General features: G+C 45.3%; 1 non-coding gene across 1 annotated transcript; it reads left to right on the top strand.

Moving 5' to 3' along the window:
• Positions 1–5,836: 5,836 nt before the first annotated feature.
• On the top strand, positions 5,837–8,160 carry LOC112430773 (uncharacterized). Its single transcript, XR_013099376.1, has 2 exons — positions 5,837–6,298; positions 6,544–8,160. It is a non-coding gene; the product is annotated as an uncharacterized LOC112430773 (transcript).
• Positions 8,161–9,305: the final 1,145 nt, after the last annotated feature.

Here is a 9,305-nt window from a genome sequence, read left to right as displayed (position 1 = left end):
GGAGCTTGTGGAATGCTGTCATGTAGTCTATAAAACAGTTTTGTTCAGTGGCAGTCAATGTTCCCTCTAATTTTTCATGTTTCTGAGTGTGTCTTTTTCCGTGAGTTATTCTGTCTGTCCAGCTCACATCTCCAGTGGTTGTACACGCTGTCATTAACGTGGCTTCACTCCACATCAGCCATGCCGCTTTGCTAGCTAAAACACCAGTGTCGGCGCATAAGGATGCTATCATAGCCTGTCGACGTTGATTAGCTGCATATATACAAATGTGAATCGCATCATTGGCTGGACTATGGGATAAGGTGGCATCGTTCTAATCCCATACTGGAGCAGACAGTCACTTGCTGACTAACACTGCAAGACAGAATTGTTAACGTATATATTTTAATTTCAATTCAGGTTAGATTTTTTTGTGGCAACACAGATTTTCCCTGCGCAGAGACCGTGCCAGCAGTGCGCAATTACGCAATCTTAGAGGGAACATTGGTGACGGTTACCCTGGCTGCACACTTATTTTTGTCAAATACACACTGTTTATTCACATCTTCTCAGTTTCCTGTCTCTCTGTATGTTTTTCCCCTTAAACTGCTGCTGTTAGATGTAGTGTGTGTGTGTGTGTGTGTGTGTGTGTGTGTGTGTGTGTGTGTGTGTGTGTGTGTGTGTGTCTGTGGTGGTGGTGGTGGGTGGGGATAAATACATGTTCCACCAGTTCTTCAGAAACAGGAAACAGTTAATCTTATTTATACAGCAGTGGATGTGAGTCATATTTAACCCTCTGAAACATTCTGTTCACTTTCATTAAAATTAGGCAGGTTAATTAAATCTTTGGTTTTTTTTTTATTTTCATCTTTAATCTTTTGTTGCAATGCTAGGTACCCCATAAGTTGGACATTATTTGGACGTAGTGTTTTCAGTGGGAGAAACATTTCATCATTCATACAAGTGACTTTTTTCAGTCTCAGTTGACTACAGGTTTCTCCAACCTTTTTTGTATAGCCAAATTAGTTTATTGGACGCATGACCATAGACTTTTGTGAAAAGCAATGAAACTTTCTAGAGAGTACGCTCCATGTATTATGCTCAGTGGCAAACTGAGCATAATGACCTGCAGTTATGAACCACTCTCTGACAATAACGTGGTGCTGAAAACACTGTTTTATGATTTTTTGAGAGACTGTATTTCCATGTTCTTTGTCTAAGGTCAAGTCTTTTGTCACCCAGATACGCATTGTCACCAGCGGGAGGAAGAACTGCTGCTTTTCTTTGCCATATCACCACATATATTGATTCTCACACACATACTCAAATAGATACTGTGCAGTTGCACTTCCTGTGTGTCCTGTTATCTTTTCCCCTTGATCTCACCTTCTTGCTTTTTCCCTCAAGCTCTTGTACCTGCATCTGTGAATGTCAGGCAGGCTTTTTCTTTTGATGTCCTCGTGGAGACCAGGCCTCCAGTCAGCCCACAATGTGCGCATCACTTTATTTAACATACGTCATTCACACTCGTTCCTACATGTACTTTTGATTAATGATAATCTTAAAGTAATCCAGCATCACTCATGTCATGATCCTGGGTCCTTTTGACCCAGCGTTTTGTGTTTTCTCTTCGCGATTTTGGTTCTGTTCTTCCTCTGGTTAGTGTTTACTCTGTTCTGCTCGTGTGTTCCTGTATCCAGTCCGCGTTTCTTAGTTTGTGTCCTTTCATGTGCAAGTTCCTGTTTTATTGTGAAGGTCTGCGTCTTATGTGAGTGTTTTCAGTTTGCCTCCCTAGTCTCGTCGTGTTTATCACTCCCAGCTGTGTCTCCCACCTGTGTGTAATCTCCCTGTGTTCTCTGAGTATATTTAAGTTGTATTTTCTGTCTTAGTAGTTGCTGGTTCGTCTGTGTTGTTTCCCCTCGGTCTCCCTGCGTCTCTCCGTATGTATTTCCCCGGACCTCTGCATCTTCGTTTCTGGTTTGTTTTGTTAGTTTTACCCAGTTTAGGTTTTCCTGTTTCACCTTCACCCACGCCATTGCTGTTTGTATTTTCTTTTGTTAAATAAACACTCACCTGCTCCAGAGCTGCTGCCTTTTGGGTCCTTTTCTACATTCCACACGGCTTGCCCCGGCAATCCGTGACAGTACGAACCAGCCACCATGGACCCAGCAGCAGTAAATCCGTCCGAGGAGCTCCGGGACGACGTTACATATAACGTGGAGATTCTCCTCGGGCTGTGGCTTGAAAACCCTCCAGAGGAGCTTCGCCGCATCGTCGAAAGCCGGCTACAACGGCTCTTTTCCGGCCTGCCATGGCTTCTAAAATCGCTTCCTCTGACCATGCAGGCTTTTCTCCAGCACACACCTCACCTTCTCTCAGCCACTCCTGCCTCGCTGCCCGACTCGCCGGATGTGATCTTGCCCGGCCCGTCGGAGCCGTCTGCAGGGAGGAAACGCCGATCGCGCTGCCGACACGCCACCCCACAGCCGCACGTTCGGACTTCTAATTCACCGGCTGTGGTGAGTGAGGACTCTGTGTCTTTTCCAGACAACGTGACTGTTCATTCAGGGGCTGTGTTTTGTGTGGCGGATGTCAACGCGAGCTGCGTATCGCCTGTGCAGCTACTCCCAGCTCAGTTAGCTCCCCCGCAGCAACTCCCAGCTCAGTTAGCTCCCCCGCAGCTACTCCCAGCTCAGTTAGCTCCCCCACAGTCCTTCACAGCTCAGTTAGCTCCCTCGCAGCCACCCTCAGTTCAGTTAGCTCCCTCGCAGCCACCCTCAGTTCGGTTAGCTCCCTCGCAGCCACCCTCAGTTCGGTTAGCTCCCCCGCGGCCACCCTCAGGTCGGTTAGCTCCCCCGCAGCCACCCTCAGGTCGGTTAGCTCCCCCGCAGCCACCCTCAGGTCGGTTAGCTCCCCCGCAGCCACCCTCAGGTCGGTTAGCTCCCCCGCAGCCACCCTCAGGTCGGTTAGCTCCCCCGCAGCCACCCTCAGGTCGGTTAGCTCCCCCGCAGCCACCCTCAGCTCAGTTTCCAGAGTCCCCCTCAGCTCAGTTTCCAGAGTCCCCCTCAGCTCAGTTTCCAGCAGCCTCCAGTGCCGCCTGTAGCGCAGGCCCCAGTAGCTCCAGTATCATCGGCTTCACTCATTCACTCCATGCGGGGAGACAGTTTAATTTCACCTCAAGGTGCTTTTTTTGGTTCAGCCGCCATTGGCGCAGTTTGCCGCTCCAGGGCCACCCCAGAGGCTAGGTCTCAGTCCCCAGCTGATTCTGGACCCCTGAAGTCTAGGCAGCTACATGAGAACTGCGCCATATCAGCATTGCCTGTGCAGGGCCCGTGCTCAGTGCATTGCCAGTTGCCTTCGTGTTTGCCAGAGGACTCCATGACTGCTGGCTTAGTGTTGACTTCTGCTGGAGGGCCCGAGGGACTGCTCCGGCCTTTGTCTCTAGTCTCCGCTGGAGGGTCCGAGGGACCGCTCCGGCCTTCGTCTCCTGTCTCCGCTGGAGGGTCCGAGGGACCGCTCCGGCCTTCGTCTCATGTCTCCGCTGGAGGGTCCGAGGGACCGCTCCGGTTTTCGTCTCATGTCTCCGCTGGAGGGTCCGAGGGACCGCTCCGGTTTTCGTCTCATGTCTCCGCTGGAGGGTCCGAGGGACCACTCCGGCCCTTGCTTCCTGCCTCGTCAGCTGGAGGGCCCGAGGAGCCCGTCCAGCTCCCTACCTCATCAGCTGGGGGGCCCAAGGAGCCCGTCCAGCCGCCGGCTGCAGCTTCATCGTCCTCCTCACCTGCTGCAGCTTCATCGTCCTCCTCACCTGCTGCAGCTTCATCGTCCTCCTCGCCTGCTGCAGCTTCATCGTCCTCCTCGCCTGGTCCAGCCTCAGGGCCTTCAGCCTCGTCTGGTCTAGCCTCAGAGCCTTCATCCTCGCCTGGTCCCGCTTCATCCGAGTCTTCATCCTCGCCTGGTCCAGCTTCATCCGAGTCTTCATCCTCGCCTGGTCTAGCTTCTGCCTGTGCTTCGCCTGGTCCAGCTTCAGCCTGTGCTTCGCCTGGTCCGGATCACCATCGCCTGAGTCGCCGCCGCTGCCTTCCGCGCGGTCGGCCCCCTGAACTGCTCCGTCGTCTCCCTCATCGCCGCCGTTGCCTTCCGCGCGGCCGGCCCCCGGACCCTCGTCGCCTGAGTGGCCGCCGTTGCCTTCCGCGCGGCCGGCCCCCGGACCCTCGTCGCCTGAGTGGCCGCCGTTGCCTTCCGCGCGGCCGGCCCCCGGACCGCCATCGCCTGAGTGGCCGCCGTTGCCTTCCGCACGGCCGGCTCCCGGACCGCCATCGCCTGAGTGGCCGCCGTTGCCTTCCGCACGGCCAGCCCCCTGAACTGTTTGGACTCCTGTGCGGTCGGCCCCCTGGCCGGCCCCCTGAACTTTTCTGTTTTGGACTCTGTTTTCCTGTGCTTTGGTGTGCTTTTCTTTTGGTTTTGGTCTTGTGTTTTGTTTTTCTTTTTGTCTTCTGGTGCTCCTGTTTTGTTTTGCCTCGTGCCCTCCGTCCTGGGCCCCCTCCGCCCGCCCTGGTCGGGTTTTCTGGTTTTTTTTGGGCTGTCAGGAGCCAGCCCTTGAGGGGGGGGGGGGGTTCTGTCATGATCCTGGGTCCTTTTGACCCAGCGTTTTGTGTTTTCTCTTCACGATTTTGGTTCTGTTCTTCCTCTGGTTAGTGTTTACTCTGTTCTGCCCGTGTGTTCCTGTATCCAGTCCGCGTTTCTTAGTTTGTGTCCTTTCATGTGCAAGTTCCTGTTTTATTGTGAAGGTCTGCGTCTTATGTGAGTGTTTTCAGTTTGCCTCCCTAGTCTCATCATGTTTATCACTCCCAGCTGTGTCTCCCACCTGTGTGTAATCTCCCTGTGTTCTCTGAGTATATTTAAGTTGTATTTTCTGTCTTAGTAGTTGCTGGTTCGTCTGTGTTGTTTCCCCTCGGTCTCCCTGCGTCTCTCCGTATGTATTTCCCCGGACCTCTGCATCTTCGTTTCTGGTTTGTTTTGTTAGTTTTACCCAGTTTAGGTTTTCCTGTTTCACCTTCACCCACGCCATTGCTGTTTGTATTTTCTTTTGTTAAATAAACACTCACCTGCTCCAGAGCTGCTGCCTTTTGGGTCCTTTTCTACATTCCACACGGCTTGCCCCGGCAATCCGTGACAACTCAGGACATACCTAATGCAAACAGAATTCACTCCCATCATTTGAATGCAGCTGAACTCATAATCTCGATAATAGATTATTATTATCTCGATAATACGTTCATCAGTTCAAAGTTCATCAGTGGGTTTAAACAAATCATTTAAATTTCAAACACAAGACATTGGTAGGTTATGACATACAATTTAAACTATACATTAGTATTTACATGAGCTTTGCCACTTTGGAGTAATGCTGATCATTTGTTTTCTTGAACAGTGTGTATTTCCTCAAGTCTTCAATCTGCTATGCAAAGCGGACTTTTCAAGCAAAATTTGTAACAGGTTAAGTGTGTGGATTCTGTCTGTCTGTGGATTTTGGAGTGTGACTGTTTGAGGTTGTAGACAGGTGTCTTTTATACTGATAATGAGTTCAAACAGGTGCCATTAATACAGACAACAAGTGGAGGACAGAGGATCAAAGGTCTCTCAGAGCCAGAAATCTTGCTTGTTTGTAGTTGACCAGATATTTATATTCCACCATAATTTTCAAATAAATTCTTTAAAAATCAGACAATATGATTCTTTTTAAGTGGGACGACTTGCACAATTGGTGGCTGACTAAATGCTTTTTTGGCCCACTGTAGTTTCATCATCTGAGGAGCACAACATCAGTATTACATTTAAATCCAGCTAATAAACTATACCTGGCATTGCTATGAATACATTTTTTTTGCAGGTTCATATTTAGAAATGTGACAGTTTGATGCATTCTTAGTGTGTTATTGTATTTTGTAGTGATGAAATAGTTGTAGATCTGGTTTTCATGAGCTTCCTGTTCCAACCCCCAAAAGCTTCAAAAGCCACAACTTGTGGTGAGTCTCTTGTTCTTGTACAACTTTCTCCTCTCCACATTGCAGCTGAGCTGAGAACAGTTTGAGTGATGAATCCTCCAGATTACCCGACTGAAGACGTGCCATTGCAGGGCGTGAATTATGGTGGACTCCCTATTCAGCCTGCAGTGGTCCAGCAGACTGCTGTGAACATCAACACAGATGTACCAGTCATCATTGAATACCCGCAAGACCATATCATCTGGTCAATCTGCTGCTTTGCCTACGCAAATCCTTTTTGCCTTGGACTTGCAGCTCTCATTTATTCCATCAAGGTGAGTTTATGGTAACAAATTTTAATTTCTTAGAAGTGTTTGTGTGTGTGTGTGTGTGTGTGTGGGGTGGGGGGGGGGGGGTCAAAATAAAATGGTACAGGACAGAGCTCAGTAAAATAAAACCTAAAAAGTGAGAATAAGTTAAAAATAATAGAACAAATGGCTGACCAGAAGTAGTAATAGCAACACAGGAAATGTCAGATATTAAAGTTTTTAAAGTGTATAAAATGTTTTCATCCTTCCAGGCCAGAGACAGGAAGGTGGTTGGAGATGTGGATGGTGCACGACGTTATGGCTCCACTGCTCGCTGTCTCAACATTATCTCCACAATCATAGTTTCGACTGTGTTCTGCGCTTTAATAATTGGGATTACTGTTCTCACTACTACTATAGTTTCATACCGTACTCCTAATTTAAATTCACCCAGAGAACAGTATGGGTTTTCGTATTAAAATAAATTTTGCAACCTTCTATAACTTTTTAAATGCATCATCTGGGGGGGAAAAAAAGCCATTTTACAAAAATCTTAAATGGAAGTCTTCTCTATTTCTTTACTGACAAGTTTTGTTTTCAGACTTTGTTAGTTGATGCATAAATCCTGTTAGTAAATCGTTAAGAAATAAAAAGCTTCACATTTCAATAAATGTCTCTCTATTTTACTGTGCTTTACACATTTTTGACTACTTATAATTTTCTTTTCTTTTTTTAACTTTCTTTTTTCCCCCAACCGGTAACATAGTTTAATATCATGAGTGGGGAAAAGGGCAGAGTGATGTTTTCCTTCTCTGAAAATAGATAAAGTGACTATGTTTCACTCATGTGCATTTCCAAAAAATACTACAGCAGTTATAAATTTAGTTGGATCAGATTTTCAAACCAAGAAATGTCCCTGGGCCAGACATTTGAGGCAGCTTGTAAGCAACAGGTAACAATAAACTTCAAACCAATATAAAGGAACTAATAAAAGAAGTATTATTTATTCATTGTTTTGCTTTAAAAGTTGATCACATCTGAAAATATGCACAAGAATGCATGCATTTAAATAACAAATGAATTGTAAACGAACAGAATCTGAAGTAGTAATAGTTTTTTTTTTATTTAAAAAGCAATAAACTTTGCCCATATCGGACATCTGAATGTGCACAACATTAATGATTAAATCATATCAAAGCCATCACTGCAGAAACCCATTACATTATACACACAAATATAACAATTACATCGTCACCCTGATGGAACATAATTTTAATTTTAAGGCAGGCATGGCTTGTTACTCATCCAGTATATTCAATTTTATTTGTTGTAGCCTACATATATGTTAACATGTAATTACTCTGTTGACATTAGTGGGAGAAGTTATTTATCCATTTTTTGTTCTGTGCATTGAATGGGAGCTGATTTTTATTGAGTGTGTGAAAAACCTTAATCACATTTTTACGTTGATCCAAACACACTGAGGATGACTGCAACTTAACGTCTGTTCACCCTCACTTGCTGTTTGTTCATGATTTCCAGTCTGCCTGCATCTCAGTTTAGAGTTTTGTTTGCTTTTGTGTAGTGATGGCCAAATGAAGCTTTCTGAAGCACTGAAGCTTGTATTGAAAAACGGTTAATTACTCGAAGCTTTTCAACACAGTCCTCTCTGGTGACATCTGGTGGCCAAAAATACAAAGAGCAGCTTGAATCCACAAAATAAAACCAACTGCTTCATTACGATCGCCTACTCTACACAGTGGAGTTTTGTCTGATATTGGGCCGCTGTTGTGTTGCTTTGAACCTGTATTTTTTTTGGTGGTTAAAAAAATGTGTTTTATTTGTTTAATAAATAGTTTTGACCAGTAAACTCTCCTTGTTTAAACATGCATCATGGTGTGGTCTTCCTTTGCTTGTGAGTTCTTGATGTTAGTAAATACAATAATTGAAAAAAATACCACGTTACATATAATATATACATATAATTATGTACAACACATTATGGAGTATGCTTCTGCTGTGAGGTCCTGCCTCCATGCACTTATGCAATTAATCGCTAGACAGGTGCATTTATAAATAATATTATAGTAGGGAAATTTTCCCAGACATATTTTTGACCTGGGGGTAGAATTGATTGTGAAATGGAAAGGAAAATGCTTATGAAATTGCAAATTAAAAACATGATGCATTTAAGGTAACCCTTTTTCATTTTTATTTAAAAAGAGAATTTGTTCTAATGTGCGATGGCAGAACCTGTTCCTTTTGGTGGAGATCATTTATCCTGCCTTAAGGAAAATCCCTTCACATGGCCCAGAGGAGGCTGGAGTGCACAGAAACTGGTAGAGATGCAGTTTTACAGTCTACCTGGGCCCCACCAACTATCAGCTAAAGAGAATAAATAAATTCAATTGCTGCACATTTGGCAGACTAACATTTTCAGATTAATTAAACAATAAAATATATATTTTTACAACATTACATATAAAGAGTCAAGTGGAAGTTTTTTAAGTTTTAAGTTATTTAATGATATTTATATTATGGAAGCAGATTTTTGACATTTTACCTTTTTCCCGTTTTCAGATATAATAAACACGCACAAAACAAAAGTAAACGGCCAGAACACAAAGCTGGAAAACTCACCCGATTGACAAAAATCAACTCAAAATTCTCCCACACAACAGAACCCCCTCTATTCCTCGCTGGCTCCAAATTTCTCAGTGGAATGATCAGTGTTTCGCTATCTGTCACCATCAAAACACTCCACAAATCCCGTGAATGACTCGCTTCCTTATAAACCATTGAATCAGATACCAAAGCAGTTAGGTTCCAAATGAAGCTTCGGACGTCCCCGATCACGTGACTCTGGCCAAACAAATCAAGCTTCGATACAGTGCTTCTGAAGCAGTGTGTTGATTTTTTTGACACACGCACCGGAGCTTCAGCTTCAAGCGGGCCATCACTACTTTTGTGAGTTTTATTTTATCTTGATGTTTAAAGCTGCATTTTCAGTTGAAACCTCGTTTCCTAAGAATCC

The sequence above is a fragment of the Maylandia zebra genome, linkage group LG7 (genome assembly GCF_041146795.1).
Source record: "Maylandia zebra isolate NMK-2024a linkage group LG7, Mzebra_GT3a, whole genome shotgun sequence".
Taxonomy (NCBI): domain Eukaryota; kingdom Metazoa; phylum Chordata; class Actinopteri; order Cichliformes; family Cichlidae; genus Maylandia; species Maylandia zebra.
This window is presented reverse-complemented; position numbering and strand designations above follow the sequence as displayed.